General features: G+C 39.9%; 1 protein-coding gene across 3 annotated transcripts in view; it reads left to right on the top strand.

Annotated features, from left to right (window-relative positions):
- The first annotated feature begins 8,305 nt into the window (after nt 1-8,305).
- Nucleotides 8,306-16,929, top strand: part of ncaldb (neurocalcin delta b) — a 16,500-nt gene continuing 7,876 nt past the window's right edge. Inside the window, exon 1 of one of the 3 annotated variants that reach the window (XM_016563149.1) lies at nt 8,306-8,468. The gene's annotated coding sequence lies outside the window, so the exon portion shown is untranslated. Of the gene's footprint in view, nt 8,476-9,693; nt 9,942-16,929 lie in introns of those variants that run through there. The other 2 variants (XM_016563148.1, XM_016563150.1) reach the window with 2 other exon arrangements.

Below are 16,929 nucleotides of genomic sequence, written 5' to 3'. Positions count from 1 at the left end.
CTGCCGCTAGTGACATTTCCACAGCTTGGCCAAATGTCAGTGAGAATCCTAAAGCATTTCTCTCTGCAAGGTCTCTGCAGAATTCTTTGGTTGTTCTTCACCCGACTAACTTTGACAGCACAGGACAGCACATCTGTTTTGAGGCTTTCAATGGAAATTCTATCATTTCTGTCATACAGGTCACAAAGGAGGACCCGCATGAGGGCCTCCCCAAGGACAGCCGGGCCTGCCTGCAGCGTATCTGAAAATGGAAAAATTCTCTCAATCCTCATCCTTTGGACGGAGTCATTCCACGTTTCCGACGCTGGCACTACCAATGGATGACAGGGCCAGGATCCCTTGCCTCCTTGTCACGCTGTTGGGGTCTGTGGAATGGGTTCCAAGGGTGATGGTGAATGGTGTGGATGGAAGGTAGAACAGCCTGCCATAAAACAATTCTTCTAGGGTCAGCTCCAGTTGGAAAGCTGTGCAACTGTTTGTAAAACTACCTTGACCCTGATGGTTTTTGAGTAGGGATTCAAGGGTGCTCTAGTCTTGATTCAAGGTTAATATTAAAGTGCTACCTATTGCAATACAATAGTCACTCAATAGCAACGCTCTCCCACATATTTAGCTATTCTAACTGCGCTTATTTCCGTCATTGGTATAAGTGGCAGTGGGTGGTAATAGACTAGAAATGTACAGTTTTATACCATCGTGCTGACAACGTTTCTTTAGTCATTTGGCAATCCTACAGCCTGAACCACTGTAGGGAAACCACCCTTACACTGGTGAGGTGGGTTGCAACTGGTTGCTCAACATGCCGCAGGCCCAACCTATGGCCATTATCCCTAGCTCAAGCAGGTGATGAAGGGCTGGTGGGTTGAAAAAGTCCCCTGCTTCAAGATGGAGTGGGATGCGATCCTGTAGCATAAATACCGCCTCAATCTTGGCATGTGTGCAGCAAAGGGATTTACTGGCCAAGTCATCCATGTGTTGAATGTATGTCTTAGCCCTTTGAAGTATCATCCTGGAGTGTGTTTTGATATGAACACCGCAGGTGGCAATCACCCTGCTGACTGGGTGTTTGGTAATGGCCATGTGGACATGGGGTGTGTTTGCATATAGCTGCAACGATGTTATTTTGGAATAAGTTTGAGCCCCGTGGAAGATGTTGAGGATTTCCCTGTCAACAGTCATGGGGATTTGATCCAAGTTTGACTGAAAGTTTGCCTCTTCTGGGATGCCGGTGGTGGGGTATAGAGTATCCCTATGGCCCACCTCCTCCTGTAGGCTGTAGCATGACGACATAAGGTCTACCTTGGGGTCCTTCACTGGAGAGGGTACATGCTGCATGGCATGTGATGGATTGCACTCCTTGCCTGTTGACCAGAGACGCAAGTTCAAGCGGACTTTGTTGCTTCTGGCCAAACTTGGTGAGAAAAATGAGGATTCTCAGAGTAGGGTCCTGGTCAACTTGTCGGATGGCCTTCATTAGCACTCCAAGAATGAACAACTGGTCCTCACCCACATGGCTGCCTCATGGAACACGTCCCTGTAAAGGAAGTGCTTGGTTATCAGCATATAGCAGCATTAAATAAGACCGGAACATATGAAAAGGTATACTACACGTGATATTACGCCAATCATGGGCAATTAAATACAGCGTATATTCCTGAATGAACATATAAACATATAAACAAATAAAAACATATTATTATTACTTACCATAGTGTTCTCGTGTCGACCCAGCTTTTATTCTGGAGTGCACTGGCTTTTGAGTCCACCGGAAAACAGCATCTTGAGAACAACGCACATATCTGAGGAAGAGACAGTCGTGAGATTTTTGATTGTTTGTGAGGTAAACACGGTTTCATTTTTGTTTGAATTCATTCATATCACATCTGTGTCTCCTACCAGAGTTGCCGCTGGGCTGCGGATATGATGTCTGATGGTACTGTTTCAATAAGACTTTTCTGCATGCCGGAGTGTTATTGTATGTAAAACAACATAATGTCATGTTAGACAGTGAATGACGATTGTCATTTTACTGTCTGTCATGTGCTGACTTCACATCTGAGTGACTTGTCTTAAAGAGGAAGCATAAATGCACAATATGGTGTCATAATCTGTTTTGAAAAACATTGGCCACACGGAAAGACTTATCGGCTGATGCCAATATTTAAAAAAGGAGATCACAGTATGAGCTTGAACATTTCTCATCAAATTCTTCCAAGACCACTAGAAGTGTAACCTTTGAGTAATAAAATATTCCTCTAGCTTGTTTATTCTGATAGAAATTAGATCTCCTTTATATGTCAGTTGCTTCTCCTACAAAACAATGAGGTGTAATGGAGATCAAGTAGAGACTGTTGTGCAAGCCTTCTACTTCTCAGACTTTTCCCTGGAAAAAGACCACAGTAATCTTAATGTTGTCAGGGAGTCAACAGCAACGCCAGATCCTTCAGCTCCTTTTGTGTGTCATGACAAGCATGACGATGCCCACCCCCCCTGAGTTTACACGATTTGATGTCCACGAATTCAAGAAATTACAGTGGCTGTAGCATTTCTGTCATAAAGAAATGGCCAAATATTAAAGATTAAGTGGACATTTGAATTGTTTAGTCAATATTTAACAAGGATTAGATCGCGCTGTAAAGTGTAAAAACAATCGTCAGGCCCTTGGCCCCTCTGCAGGCATTTGATATAATATATAATGTACATAAGCTCTATAGTTTATAATACATTATGTATTTTACCAGTTTTGTTCAATAAAACCATATGATTACTTGCTTTTGATACTTTATTTGAACTAATTATTATTGCCTCATTGCTATTATATATGTATTTTAAGTAATTTTAAAGTCATTTTTTATTACAACAAAAAAATGTATTATAATTTTCTGATTACTCGATTAATCGTCAGAATAATCACTGATTACTCTATTGCCAAAATAATCGTTAGTGACAGCCCTACTCTGAACTCTCCAAGATTATCCATACCTGTGATCATCGCTTTCTCCTCTGCTGAAGCCTCATTACCGCCAAATATGCAAAGCAACACTGAACCAAGCAATGATCAAAACCCGGATCTGTTTGATGAGCTTGTCCAATCCATTCGTCAGTGACTTCTCTTGCTCACCAACTCTTCAACTCAATCTGTCCATGGCCTGTCCGACGACATATTCCAGTGAGGCAGAGGAATGCAGTGGGTTCCTACACTAGTGCTCCTTATTTTTTGAGATGCAACCCCAATTATTCCCCAGCAATCGTGTCAAGATCACATACATGATCAAAAGTGGGCGTGGTCTGTCTGGGATGCCCACGGCCCGATCTGTTTCAGCGCAAGCCCTCCTCGACTCAGGATCCTCCGGGAACCTCATCTGGCTGAATCTCTTACGACAATTAAAACTCAAGTGAAAAACCTGCTCCCAACCACTCAACATTCACACTATCCTGGGAAAACCGTTGGGCAGAGGTAAGATCCTATACTGCTCCCATACCATCATGCTCCGCATCGGCTGTCTGCATTGGAAATCCATCTCCTTTCGGGTGCTGGATGGTTCTACTGCCAATATCATCCTGGGACTCTCTTGGCTGACTCCACATTCCCCTCAAGTCAAGTGGAACACTGGTGAGATCCTACAGTGGTGTGATGATTGTCTCCAAAACTGCATGTCTCCTGTTCAGAAGTTATCTACAGCTCCATCCTCATCCATGAATAGTGAAGTGACCATCTGTTCCACGACTGTGGAGAGTCCAGAAACTCTGAGACTCCTGATATTCCACCTGACTACAGGGCATTCCAGCATGTCTTCAGCAAGCAGGGGGCAACGGAATTACCACCTCATCTGCCATGGGACTGCGCAATTGATCTGCTGTCTGGGGCCATGCTACCCAAGGGTACAGTATACCTGCTGTCCATCCCGGAACAGAAGGCAGTGGAGGACTACATCGAGGAGGCTCTCAAGCAGGAATTCATCCGCCCTTCTACTTCACCAGCAGCATCCAGCTTCTTTTTTGTCAGCAAGAAGGATGGAGGCTTGAGGCCTTGCATCGATTACCATATCCTGAACTCACAGACTGTCAAATATCGCTACACACTTCCTCTGGTCCCAGCCAACCTGGAGACTGGAACAGTTTGTGGGGCTCACATCTTCTCCAAACTGGACCTGTGTTGCACTTACAACCTCATTAGGATCCGTGAGGGTGATTAATGGAAGACCGCCTTCATAACACCATCAGGACGCTAAGAATACCAGGTGATGCTGAATAGCCTGTCCAACTCACCCTCCGTCTTCCAAGGATTCATGAATGAGGTGTTCCGGGAGTTCCACCATCGGTTCGTCATCATATACATCGACGATAGGGGTGTAACGATATTTAAACCTAACCGAGAAAGGGCAATATGTGTCCGCCCCCAACCACAGGCCTGGCACACTTGAGGTTGACCACACTTGCACCATGGCTCATCTCAAATCTGACGATGCATGTAGAATATGGTTTGTTGAAAATAACAACATGTAAAACAGACCTATTGGCTTCCCGCATTATAACAGCAATGATCAAAAAAGTGGACAAACAACACAGAAAGCCGTATGCACGCTAGTATACCAGTCATTTACACCTTCACCCAGGTGTTGAAAGTGCGCGAACATAGGTGAGACATGAACAGCACACACTATCTGTGTTTAAACTAAACTCATTTGCATGTGTTTTTAAGCCTTGTCAATTGAAACATTCAAGCAAATAATAAGCGATTGAGAACTCCTGCGCACTGTTTGAAGATGTGTGTGCATGTGTGCCCACTCATCCATAGCGCATACACACACGGAGAGCCTCGTCAGACAGACTTGCATTTGAACTGACAAACTAACACAAATGTCAACATGTTCATCTTTGTGTATCCTTGCAAACATTGTTGACCATGTCTTAAGTGAACGTAAACAGTCGAGAAAGACAATGCATGTGTACCAGTATCAGTGTACTGGATCTGTGAATTATGTCTTAAAGGTGACCTATTATGCAAAATTCACTTTTATAAGGTGTTTGAACACAGTTGTGTGGCTGCAGTGTGTGAAAACAACCAGCCTATAATGTTAAAAATCGACCCACTCATTCTTTTATAACCCTTATAAATCTTAAACTGTCTCTCCAAACGAGCAGTTCCAGATTTCTCCCTACATACACGTCATTGTAGGGAAAAAGTCCCGCCCATTTGTGACGATCTCTGCCCTATTAGCATAGACACTGCCCTGAGTGCGAAGCAGCAGTCCACCATTAATGTTTTTTTTTTTTTTGCTGTAGCTGCTGGAGATACAATGTCAGCGCCAAAGAGGCATTACAATTGTTGTGTGTTGGAATGCACCAATGAACATAGGAGTCTCCATAGACTCCCTCCATCTGAGCCACCGAGGACACGATGGTTGAATTTCATTTTCGAAGGAAATGTCCCAGAAAAAAAAAACAGAAAAGTGCTGTATGTTTGTGCTAATCATTTTATTCCGGACTGCCTCACGAGGGTCAGTTCAGTGCTGGAGTTGTGCAAAGAATGCTTCTGAAAGAGGGATCAATACCAACGCTTCGTGCACGAACGTCAGCTCCAGACAAAGTAAGTATCACGTGTCATATTTTGTTTTCCAAATTGCCTTTCTGAAAGAGCTTCTTGGCACTCTGTAAGGCTAATTTTGCTGAAGCTTCGTCTCTGCCTGTTTTCACTGATGCTGCCTTCATGTGCTACCAGAATGATCATAAATAGAATATGTGGTAGTTAAAAATTGCATATGAAAGCAATGTGATGTCGACCGCTTGAATTTGTCATTTCCTTCCCTGGGCCGTGTATGCCCAAAACTCCCTACGGCAAACTACCACCAGCCTGACACCCTTTCAGTGCATACTTGGCTTCCAGCAGCCCCTGTTCCCCTGGTCAGGTGAGCCATCGGATGTTCCAGTTGTGAACCATTGGTTCATGGAGAGCGAGAGGATCTGGGACTCCACACATGTCATAAAATGTCAGCACATGACATAAAAGCCAGGCCGATGCTCACCGTTCCAACGCTGCCCCGTACTATCCGGGTCAAAAGGTCTGGCTTTCCACCAGGGATATCTGTCTCCGGCTGCCTAGTTGCAAGCTGAGTCCCCACTACATTTGTCCTTTTGCCATCAGGAGGCAGATTAATGATGAAACTTACCAACTAGACTTACCCTCTCACTACCGCATTGCACCTACCTTCCATGTCTCACTCCTCTAGCCGTTTTCTAACTCTTTGGTCTCTCCTTCCACAGGATCTGGCAAGCCTGATGTGCCTCCTCCTCCTCCTCCAGAGATCGCTGAGGAACAAAACATCTACAGAGTCAACACCATCCTGGACTCCCGGTGACGAGGCGGCCGCTTGAAATATCTGGTCGACTGGGAGGGATTCAGCCATGAGGAGAGATCATGGGTAGCACATGATGACATCCTCGATCCTGAGTTATTGACAGAATTCCACACTCATCATCCTGATCATCCAGCACCCCGGGGCCATGACCGTCCTCATCGGCTCATCTTGCGGGCTTCTGGAGCCGCCCGTGGAGGAGGGGGTACTGTCACGGAGTCAACAGCAACACCAGATCCTTCAGCTCCTCCCACTCGCTCACAATCACCCGAATACTGATGCACTCCACCTGTCAACACCAATCAAAGCCCGGTATAAAGCCACCATCACAACCCTTCCTCAGTGTCTGGTCTTGTTGTTCACACGTGTGCATCAACCTCCCTGGCTCCTTACCTGATCTACTTACCTATTCATCTTCAGTCGTCTGCTCAGCTCTCCAGGTCCATCACCACCTGCAAAGACACCAGTGTGATTATTAAGATTATTATTAAGTCTATGCTCTGATCTCTCCAAGAATATCCATACCTGTGATCATCACTTTCTCCTCTTCTGAAGTCTCATTTAATAAACGCTGTTGAACTGTACTTACCGGTGTTGTCCTCTTCTGTTTGCTAACAATTGTCTCCTCTAGAGTTTCATAACCGATCTCAACAAGGTCTCAAATGAGGCTCAAGTTTGTCTTGACACCGAATCTGCATTCAATAGTCAAAGAGCTTATTATGAAGTCAAATATGTCTCGTCAAATTCCAAAAAGTCATTCCAACTGATAGAAAAACAAAAACCTGATCTTTTTAGTTTCTCAGTTGTTTCTCTTCGACAGCAAAGAGATGCAGTGGAGATCAAATGGAGACTTTTGCTTTCAATAAGTCTCCTGCTTCTCTGATTTTTCTGCTGAGAAAAAGACCCTGTCCTTTCTCCTAGATTTTCAACATAGATCTCAACAATGTTTCAAACTGTGCCAGACTTGACAAGAAAGACTGTCATGCAAAAATTTCGATATGATCTCAACTATTTCTCATCATATTCTTCATAATTTCAAACATCTGCCATCAATCAAAGCTGATACTTAAATGAAACATAACAGAACTCAATTATTAAGTCTCCTGAGCTATGAAAGAACAACCTCTGAGCAATACAATGCTCTTCCAGATATCAGCACCAGGACATGATCATGCACTTGAAAATACAGCGCTGGTTATGCAAGTATTATGACATATTATGTTTCACAGATTGCAAATGCAAATCACACTGCGGATGTCTGCGTGAGATGCTATCGGCTGTATTTTGCATGCGCACCCGTATTTTGTTATAATGCATTCGGGGTGTAATTCTAGTACCCGTGCAGACTGCAGCCCTGCAGATGACTGACTCAGCATGTAGCCTTAAAAAGTGCCTGTACATTAAGGCTAATGAGAGGAGGCTTTGACTTCCCTTTAATCTGCTTAAGTAAAGCATGGCCTCCAATGTGAGGAACGTCTACTCTTAACGCTAACATTCTCCTCCTGTCCTGTGCATCACAATGTGATCATGACAACAAAGACCTTGCAGAACAAAAAGTGCATATTTTCCTGAAACCAAAACACACACAAAACATCATAAATGCAACAGGTGCATGTGTTTCTGCATGGAACAGCTCTGTAATTCTTCATATGCATGTATATATTGAAAAATTTTAAGTGTGCCTCTCAATCAAAAATACATATATTCTTTTGGTTCCTTCATATTACTTTTACTTTTATTTCTATAATATATTATAATTTATTTATATAATTAATATAATAGTTGTATTTTATGATTTTAAGAAGTAATCAAGGAGTGACAGCAGGAGTCAATGCCGAGTTCTTGTTGCCAGGGCAATGGTGGCTCTTATAGGCTTTTCAGGCAGGTCATGTGACCAGCAGCTTTGACGTCACTGTGGGAGGCAGTTTGGTGCTCTGAACTAAGCTGCGGGTGAGTCTTATGGAGTTTTTCATTGGAGCTGCTGGTTGCATCAAAGCTTGTTCCTGATACCTGTGGCTGCATATCAGCACTGAGGCCACACAACGCCTCTTCCCTGCCGAGTTCCCCAGGTTATTGCCATCTAAAGTCTCACGGCACAGCACCAGAACAACCACCTGAGGTGAGTTCTATCTTTTTTGTGCATGTTTTGCTGTTTTTCTTGCAGGTGAAGTCTCAGCTGGTATATGCTGGCCATGCACTGATGCACTGTCAGAGGACGAGAAATTGAAAACAGTCAGCTGAGATTTTTGGGTATCTTGTGAGGTTTGGATGAAAGGAAGCAAGCTGTTGCTTGAACGTGAACAGGATGCAACAATCTGAACTCTTAGAATGAGGACAGCTCTGTGTGGAGAGTGAAGGTTTGGTTTTACTCCAATCTCTCCTTTATCCACTGAGAAACCTGGAACTGACAGAGCGCCGGAAGGCTACTGACCTGAGTGGATTTCAGACCATTTGGCTTTGGATAAATCCTGGAACATAAGGCTCAGAGGAGGGACACTACCTGATTTCACAAGAGAAACACAGAGTCTGATCACATGAACAAGACCAGATCATCTGAGCTACATTACATGCACTTTAAAGTGCCATGTAGACAATAGAATATACCACAATTTTTTTTACATCAGAACTAGAGATAGCTTAGACACATACACACAAAAAAGATTGAATTTTCATGCAATTTTCAAGTGTGAAATAGCATTTGTTTTGTAAAACATGCTCTAATAATCTTAATCTCATTTATAACTTTGAAAAAAAAAAATCATAGTGTAGTCGACATAATGTCCATGGACAACATAAGTCTTCTTCAGATTTTTTAATTACCCTTCAGCTTTTTGCTTGAGTTCACTTCAGTAAGTGCAAACAGTCCATCTAATTAACATAAGCTCATCAATTCTAATTTAAAACGCCTTGAAAAATCAGACAATGTCTGTGCAAACATTTGAATGCATATGCGAAGTCACACTGCAGTTATAACAACTCTATTGTTTTAAATTCACATGGATTTGTGTGAAAGAGGAAATAAGCCTTTTGCTCTAAATGACTTAATTCTCATTATTGAATGGTTGGTCACTAGTACACTGAAAAATAGAAGAGGAATCAGATAAAGTCAGTTGAAGTATCACTGGGAACTCGGGTTAAGTGGCAAACTTGTTTTCAGAACACTTAACAAAACATCTCAGGTTGCAGGAAGTTGTTGAGACGCTCTTTTTTCACTTTTTGCATTGTTGTGGCATGCATGTAGGCTACACTGCAATGTTTCAGATCTGACAGGTTGTTCCGAAAGCACACATAATTCTCCGAGAGGGTTTTTGTGAAGACGCAAGTGGGCGCTTGGAAAAACGTGACGGTCTGTGGGGATGTGGAAACAGATGCTCGGCTTTGTGGGAGAGTTTAGAAAAGCCCCAGAGAGAGGGAGAGAAATGAAAAGAGAATGTAGAAAGGGAGAGGGGAGTGTCTGTTCAGAAAACTTCATGTGAAGAGCTGCTGATATACAGAGCTGATATAGAGAGGGAAGAAAGGAGGAAAGAAAGCTGGCGACATCACTAGGTCCAACAAGTGAAACTGAAGTGCATCATTTACATCAAGGTGAGTCAGAAGATGAATGTTTTTCTTGCTACTGTCACCTTTGGCTGTATTTGGTTTGTAGGGCACTTTTCTTTGTGAAGCTGCCTTGGAACGAAATGCATAATGAAAAACGCTTCATAAATCTATTCAATTCAAGCAGTCTGTGGGTAGTTGATATGACATATCAGACGGTACACTGTTAAAAATAAAGGTTCCAAAAAGGGGTTTTCGTAGCAATTCCATTGAAGAACTATTTTGGAAAAGAAGCTTTCAAAGAACCCTTCAGGGGACAGAAGGAATCATTTTTTTCTTAATGTGAAAAACATTTTAAATCGTCTAAAGAATCTTTTTTCACTATAAAGAATCTGGAAATGGAATGGAAATGTTCCATGGATGTTAAAGGATCTATCTATCTTATAAAAAATGTATTATTTTATTTTATATTATTATTATATCTTGATGTTGACAACCCAACAACATATTATTTGACATATTACCCTGTTGAAAAAACCAGCATATGCTGGTTAGGTACCAGCTTAAACCAGCAAAGGACCAGCATAAACCAGCAAAGGACCAGCTTAAACCAGCAAAGGACCAGTTTAAACCAGCATCCCAGCGTCAAAACATACCTAACCAGAATATGCTGTTTTTTTCAACAGGGTATGGAAATCTGACGTGACGTTATACCACCATCTTATATCTTTATTTTGACAAAAAAAAAAAATTAATAAAAGGACAATGTATTAGATGTCTAAGTCTATCATGTAGACTGGTTGCAGAGATATACATATGTAATGTTTGGTTTGGGATCAGAGTATTATGACCAATGCTGTCCATTAATGACTTCTGTTTAATAGTGCACCTCATAAGCGTGTAAATATGAAGTGTCCACTTTCTCTGCGTTTCAGCCTTAGTATAAAGGTGGTAAAAGCATATACTGTGACTTGTTGTCTCACTTATAAAATGCTTAATTAGATCCTGAGTGCTTCTGGATCTCAGTGGAGCATGATGGAGCATGTGAATGTGGCGGTGTTTGGATTGACTCTTGTGAGGATTGTGTGTATTTTTAATGAGGCTGAGGGTAGAGTTATTACTGTAATGTTCAGCTCAAGCACGTACATTCCCGGTGACAGCAGCTGAGAACGGTAATGGCACTTTGTAATGAGTCAAGTGATAGTGATTTCACACTCGAGTTCCTCTACATTCAATTTGTGTGCATTGAGGCTGTAATGTAAAGGCATTTCCTGTTTGCGATCATCATGTGAAGTCACTATTGCTGTAATTGCCCGTGATTTCAAACTGTAAACGGTACGAAAAAAAATGTTTCCAAAAATAGGGGCTTTGCAAATATTTAGACTAAGAGCATGTGCAGGAATTGTCGAGCGTGGCTGGCGATGGCGTTTGGTGCCGTTCTCACAGAAGGATGGAGGATTGTCTCGAGGTCAAGCAAGGATAGTTTACAAGCAGTTAACGCTTTTAGATTGATGGCTGGATGTTTATATTTGAACTAGACAAAAATGCTTTATGTCAAAAGTCTGGGTATTAATATAGAGTTGCTGGGGTTTTTCAGACAGGAAATATGGACCTTTAACGACCTCAGCACTGTCAGCCGAGTGTGTGATATTTATAACTACTTTCAAGTACATTCACTGAATTTTTCTCATACAAGCGAAACATTTAGAAGGTCATTTTCCTCTAGCTTTCGGCTGCTTATACTTGCACAAATGTTAATCCAACATGTTTCTCTTATTTAAAATTCCACACTTTAGTTTGACAGTGTTTTGAAACCATTTAGTGCAGGCAAAGATCTTAGCAGAGGTCACACGAGAGAGAAAGACACCATTTTAGCCGAGGCCTGTAAAACCTCACTTAACAATCACAAACGTTCTGCATCCATGCAGAATTCCAGCTTATTTTACAAACGTCTAGTCTTTTAATTATTAAGGGTTCGTTTTATAATGCATATTTTATTTCATCTGTTTACTCTTGGGTGTTCTTGAGGTTGCAGATGAATGTCTCAAAACATTTGTGATTTTGACTTACAAAAAGCACATTGTTGTGTTTTAAGCATTGGAGTCCAGTATGTACCAGTATACAATATAAGATATTTAGTGGCCCTTACATAACAGACATGAGTCTATATTTATACTCTACTGCTTCAGATTAGCCCTGCAGAACCTTGAGTTAATCCTGCAGGTACAAAGACACAGAGAGAGAGATTGTGAGGGAAAGCAGACTTGTTAGCTAGTTAGCTAAAGGAAATTAAACAACGTGTTAGTTAAAGGAAAGTTTTTGATGCATTGTGTGTTCTGTGCAGTCAGTGTAGGACTCTTGCAAGCAGATTTCAGACTCACACTATTAACTAGTTGCATGCATATTAGCATATTGGCTGTTTATTAGTTCTTACAAAGCACATATTAATGCTTTATTCTGCATGACCATATTTTAGATCCCTTAATCAACCCAACACCTAAACCTAACAACTACCTTACTAACTATTAATAAGCAGCAAATTAGGAGTTTATTGAGGCAAAAGTCAAGTTAATACTTGATAGTGAGAATTGGTCCCCAAACTAAAGTGTGACATATATCAATATTAATATTTATTGACTGTATCACTTATGAGCAGATCATGCTAAATGAGATTAAAATTCTTAAACTGGCCCCTAGGGCATTTTTCCCTTTATAAAAAAAAAAAAAAATTTATATTAAAATTCTCCAACCTTATAAAATGGGCCACACATTATTTTATGGTCCAATTCTCGCTATTAATGACCTATTACGACTTTTGCCTCAATAAACTCCTAATTACTGTTTAGGTATTGGGTAGGATTAGGGATTTCAAATATGGTCATGCAAAATATGTGCTTTTTAAGTATTAATAAACAGTCAATATGCTAGTAATATGCATGCTAATAATCAGCTAGTTCATAGTGAGAATTGGTCCCTATGCTAAAGTGTTACCATAAAATGAGTTTGAATGTGTGAAATTCTTGTGGCATGGTCATATTTACTGGTGTTCGGTGAATTTTCAGGGGCAAAATCCAGTCATTTCAATAGGAATTTCCCCATGCAGATTTCACAGCAGGTTCATGATGTTCACACGAGTTCACTGTGTTGACCACCAGAAAGCTGCTTGGGTTGAAAGTGACTTCTGTGCTTCATACATCAACTGACTATAGATAATTGACAATGGGCTTTTTTTTTTGCCCACAAATTTTGCTGAAATGTGATTGCACTTTTAATCAATCAATACATTCAATTGGAATAATGAGAGCACTGTGTTGCTTGATTTAGCTCTGGCTTTGTTTTAAACTATTTTTGTTGGAGACATAGAGCAAAAACAGATAATATTGAAAATATTGTGCCTAAAATATAAATAACTTATTAACTTTTTTGTTTAGTAACTGTTATATGAAATATGTGATATATCAGATGTTATACTGTAAATATAAAAAACAAAAACTCATGCAGGATGCATTTCTGCCCTAAGCTCTTATTAATTTCCAACCCTAGGTGTGACTGCATTATAGCTCATAGAGGCCCAATGTGAATCTTCTGTGAACAATAATGTATTTGAAACACATTATGAGGGATTATGTGTATACAGTATTTTTTTAACTGTTTAAATTGAACTACTGCAAATTGAGCACTGCAAAAATTCATAATTCATTATTTTCTTAAAGGGTTAGTTCACCCAAAAATGACAATTCTGTCATTAATTACTCACCCTCGTGTTGTTCCAAACCTGTAAGACCTTCGTTCATCTTCGGAACACAAATTAAGATATTCTTGATGAAATATGAGGGCTCTCTGACCCTCCCAGAGACAGCAAGGTAACTACCAGAGACGTAGTTCGTAGAGACGAAAATGTGGAATAAAGTTGTTATTTTAGTTTTCTTTGCGCAAAAAAGTATTCTCGTAGCTTCGTAACTTTACTGATGAACCACTGATGTCACACGGATCTACTTTATCGATCATCTTGGTACTTTTCTGGACCTTGAACGTGGTAGTTACCTTGCTGTCTATGGCAGGGTCAGAGAGCCCTCAGATTTCATCAGAAATATCTTAATTTGTGTTCCGAAGATGAACGAAGGTCTTACAGGTTTGGAACAACACGAGGGTGAGTAAATAATGACAGAATTTTCATTTTTGGGTGAACTATCCCTTTAACCAGCATTTTTGTTGTGCTTTCCAGTAAAAATATATAAACCCTTAAATCAAGATCAAAAGCTAAATGTGTTTTAATAATTAATTTTATTTACTAATTATTATTTCATGTTATTATTTCATTATTTCCAAAGTCATTCTTAAGTTTACATTTTAAAACCTGTGAAATCATATTTCCTAACATGTGGAAACACAGTTGAGACCTAAACTAAATGTTTATAAATGAGACATAAATTGATGTGGCATGAATTTGGTGTTAGCATAGCACAGATGTCAAATGTAGATTGAGGTGAGCAGGTGCCAGCAATGAGCCACAGAAACCAACAGTCTTGCAAGGGCTGGCATACAGTTAATAGCTATGTGTGCGATACATGAAATTCATAACTAAACATTAAACATTGATCCTGATTCATTCTAGCGATCAGCCTACAAGTCTGCTAATGCTCACTTGATTTTTCCCCTTGACTGTAATTTTAGCATACAGTACACTTATTGAACAAAGCAATGTAAATGCAGCACTATAGATGACTGTTGGTGTGAAGGAAATTTCCGCATTGACTAATGTCACTAGATGTGCCCATGATAACTCATACGCAGAAATGCTGTTCTTTCTTGCAGTTAACACTTACTGTATGTTTATTTTGGTGAGCTTGGGAAAGAACAAGGAAACTATGAGAGTACTTGATGAGCTTTTCATTTCGTAGCCCCCTCACAAAGATGAATGCAGCATTGACATTTTCCACAGTCATACTTCAGTTTCGGAGCTTGTGGTTTTATTTAGCCTCGGTGGTTTTGAAGGGTGGAGGAAATGGAGATATCAACCTTTGTATCACATGACACGCACCTTCCTGTGTCTTGTTCCATCATTTGTATGACCACTCGTGAGAATGTTCATTTCTATCATTTCGATGGCTCATGCTTTCGTAAGGCTGTCAACACAAGTAAGTCACAAGTCATTCGTTTCATTTATAAGGCAATGCATGTTCTACGTTTTATCTGCTGATGCATCAGAGATGAGAATGAAAATAGCTGAGCTCTGATGCTCATCTGGGAGATTGATTGACAGAGTTTGATTTCAGCTTGCAACATTTGATCCATTTTTTTTCTGTTTGTTTGTTTGTTCCTCGTGAATAATTTTATAAGGATTTTCTTAACTTCTAACTTGTTTACTTCTTGTCTTGTGTAATAAAATATTTATTTATGCAATGACCAAAGAAAGAAAGAAATAATCAGGGGTTTTTTTTGTCTTGTCCAGTAAAATAACTAAACGTCCTGTAAACATAATCCTTAAACATTATTTATTTATTTATTTATTTATTTATTCATACAGTAAATAAATAAATAATTCGGGTTTTTTTTTGTCTTGTCCAGTAAAATAACTAAACATCCTGTAAGCATAATCCTTTAAACATCATTTATTTGTTTGTTTGTTTGTTTGTTTGTTTGGTTGGTTGCTTGTTTGGTTGGTTGTTTGGTTGTTTGTTTGTTTGTTTGTTAATTTATGTTTATTTATTTATTCATTCATTCATTCAGTGCTCAAAAAAAAAAAAAAAATACATTTTTTGTCTTGTCCAGTAAATAGCTAAACATCCTTTAAACTACTGCATAGTGTATTATGTCATATTTTCAGATAGTATATCATTAAATAGTTGTTGTTTTTTATCCCATTGGTAAACAGTATTTTTTTAGTATTAGTTCCACGGTATTTATTAATATTTTCAATAGCTTTTATTTTTAGTTTTCCTTTTAATTTTAGTTTACGTAATTTTGTTATGTGCTTTTCTCATGTAGTTTTAGGTTTTTTATTTCTATTTAGCTTTCATTTGTTCTACTTTTAGTAATTTTAGTAGTTCATCTGAAATGTATTTAATTTCTGTTAGTTGCCAGTTTATTTTTTTTAATCTAATTTTAATTATTTTATTTCAGCTTTATTTCAAATACCAATTTTTTAAATGTATTTAATTTAGTTACCCGGTTTAGTACAATAAACACTATATATACACTGTATATATAGTTCAACTTTAGTTATTTTGAACCAGTCTCATCTTGTTTGATATTCTTGTTTGAAAGGTATTTTTCTCTGAACGGTGCCTAAACATAGTTGTGCTGATGAAAGCAGATTGTTTGGTGGGTGTGATCCTCGGGACATCAGTGTCCACCTGTGTCTGTGGAGCGGGTGTTATGTAAGCATGACGTCTCTGCGGGGCGATTGGAGGCTCTAAGAGTCTAAGGGTTAATTAGAGATAGAGATCTTTGAGCTGTTGACCCTGGAAATAAGAGTCCAAGAACACCAGCGGCGGCTCTGCTTTATAAATACAGGCTAAGCTCAGGGTCCCAAGAACACGGCCTGTCCTGAGGAGGGATCAGAAGTGACGTCACTGACGATCAAAAGGCTGGGGGTAACAGACCAAGAGACACGTCTCTGAGGGATTGGAACAGACCCCTGAACTTTAACCCTAGCATTGTGGTGACTTCAGAAAATAATTTTCTTCCATTCTTCTGAAAGAAACATCCTATCGTTTGATTTATCCCATTGTTGAATAATGGCACATTTTTATACGAAGTCGCTTCAAATGCAACTGTTTTGTGCTTCACTAACAGTGCGATTAGACTGTCTGTTACCATGACAACAGATTGAACGTAATACACATATCCATTAAGCAATTAAACTCTGATTAATCACAATGCTTTTATCCATGCATTCATCCACAGGGGCGGCCAGAAAGTCTGCTGTGGACAAATTGGCCTGTTGTGCTTTGGTACTCAGACTGGACGGGTGGAGGAAGTGTGTGTGTGTGTGTGTGTGTGTGTGTGTGTGTGTATATATATATATGTGTGT

Source organism: Sinocyclocheilus rhinocerous, unplaced genomic scaffold, assembly GCF_001515625.1.
Source record: "Sinocyclocheilus rhinocerous isolate Xijiao unplaced genomic scaffold, SAMN03320098_v1.1 scaffold1281, whole genome shotgun sequence".
Lineage (NCBI taxonomy): Eukaryota > Metazoa > Chordata > Actinopteri > Cypriniformes > Cyprinidae > Sinocyclocheilus > Sinocyclocheilus rhinocerous.
The sequence above is the reverse complement of the archived record's forward strand: the minus strand, read 5'-3'. Positions and strand labels throughout refer to the sequence as shown.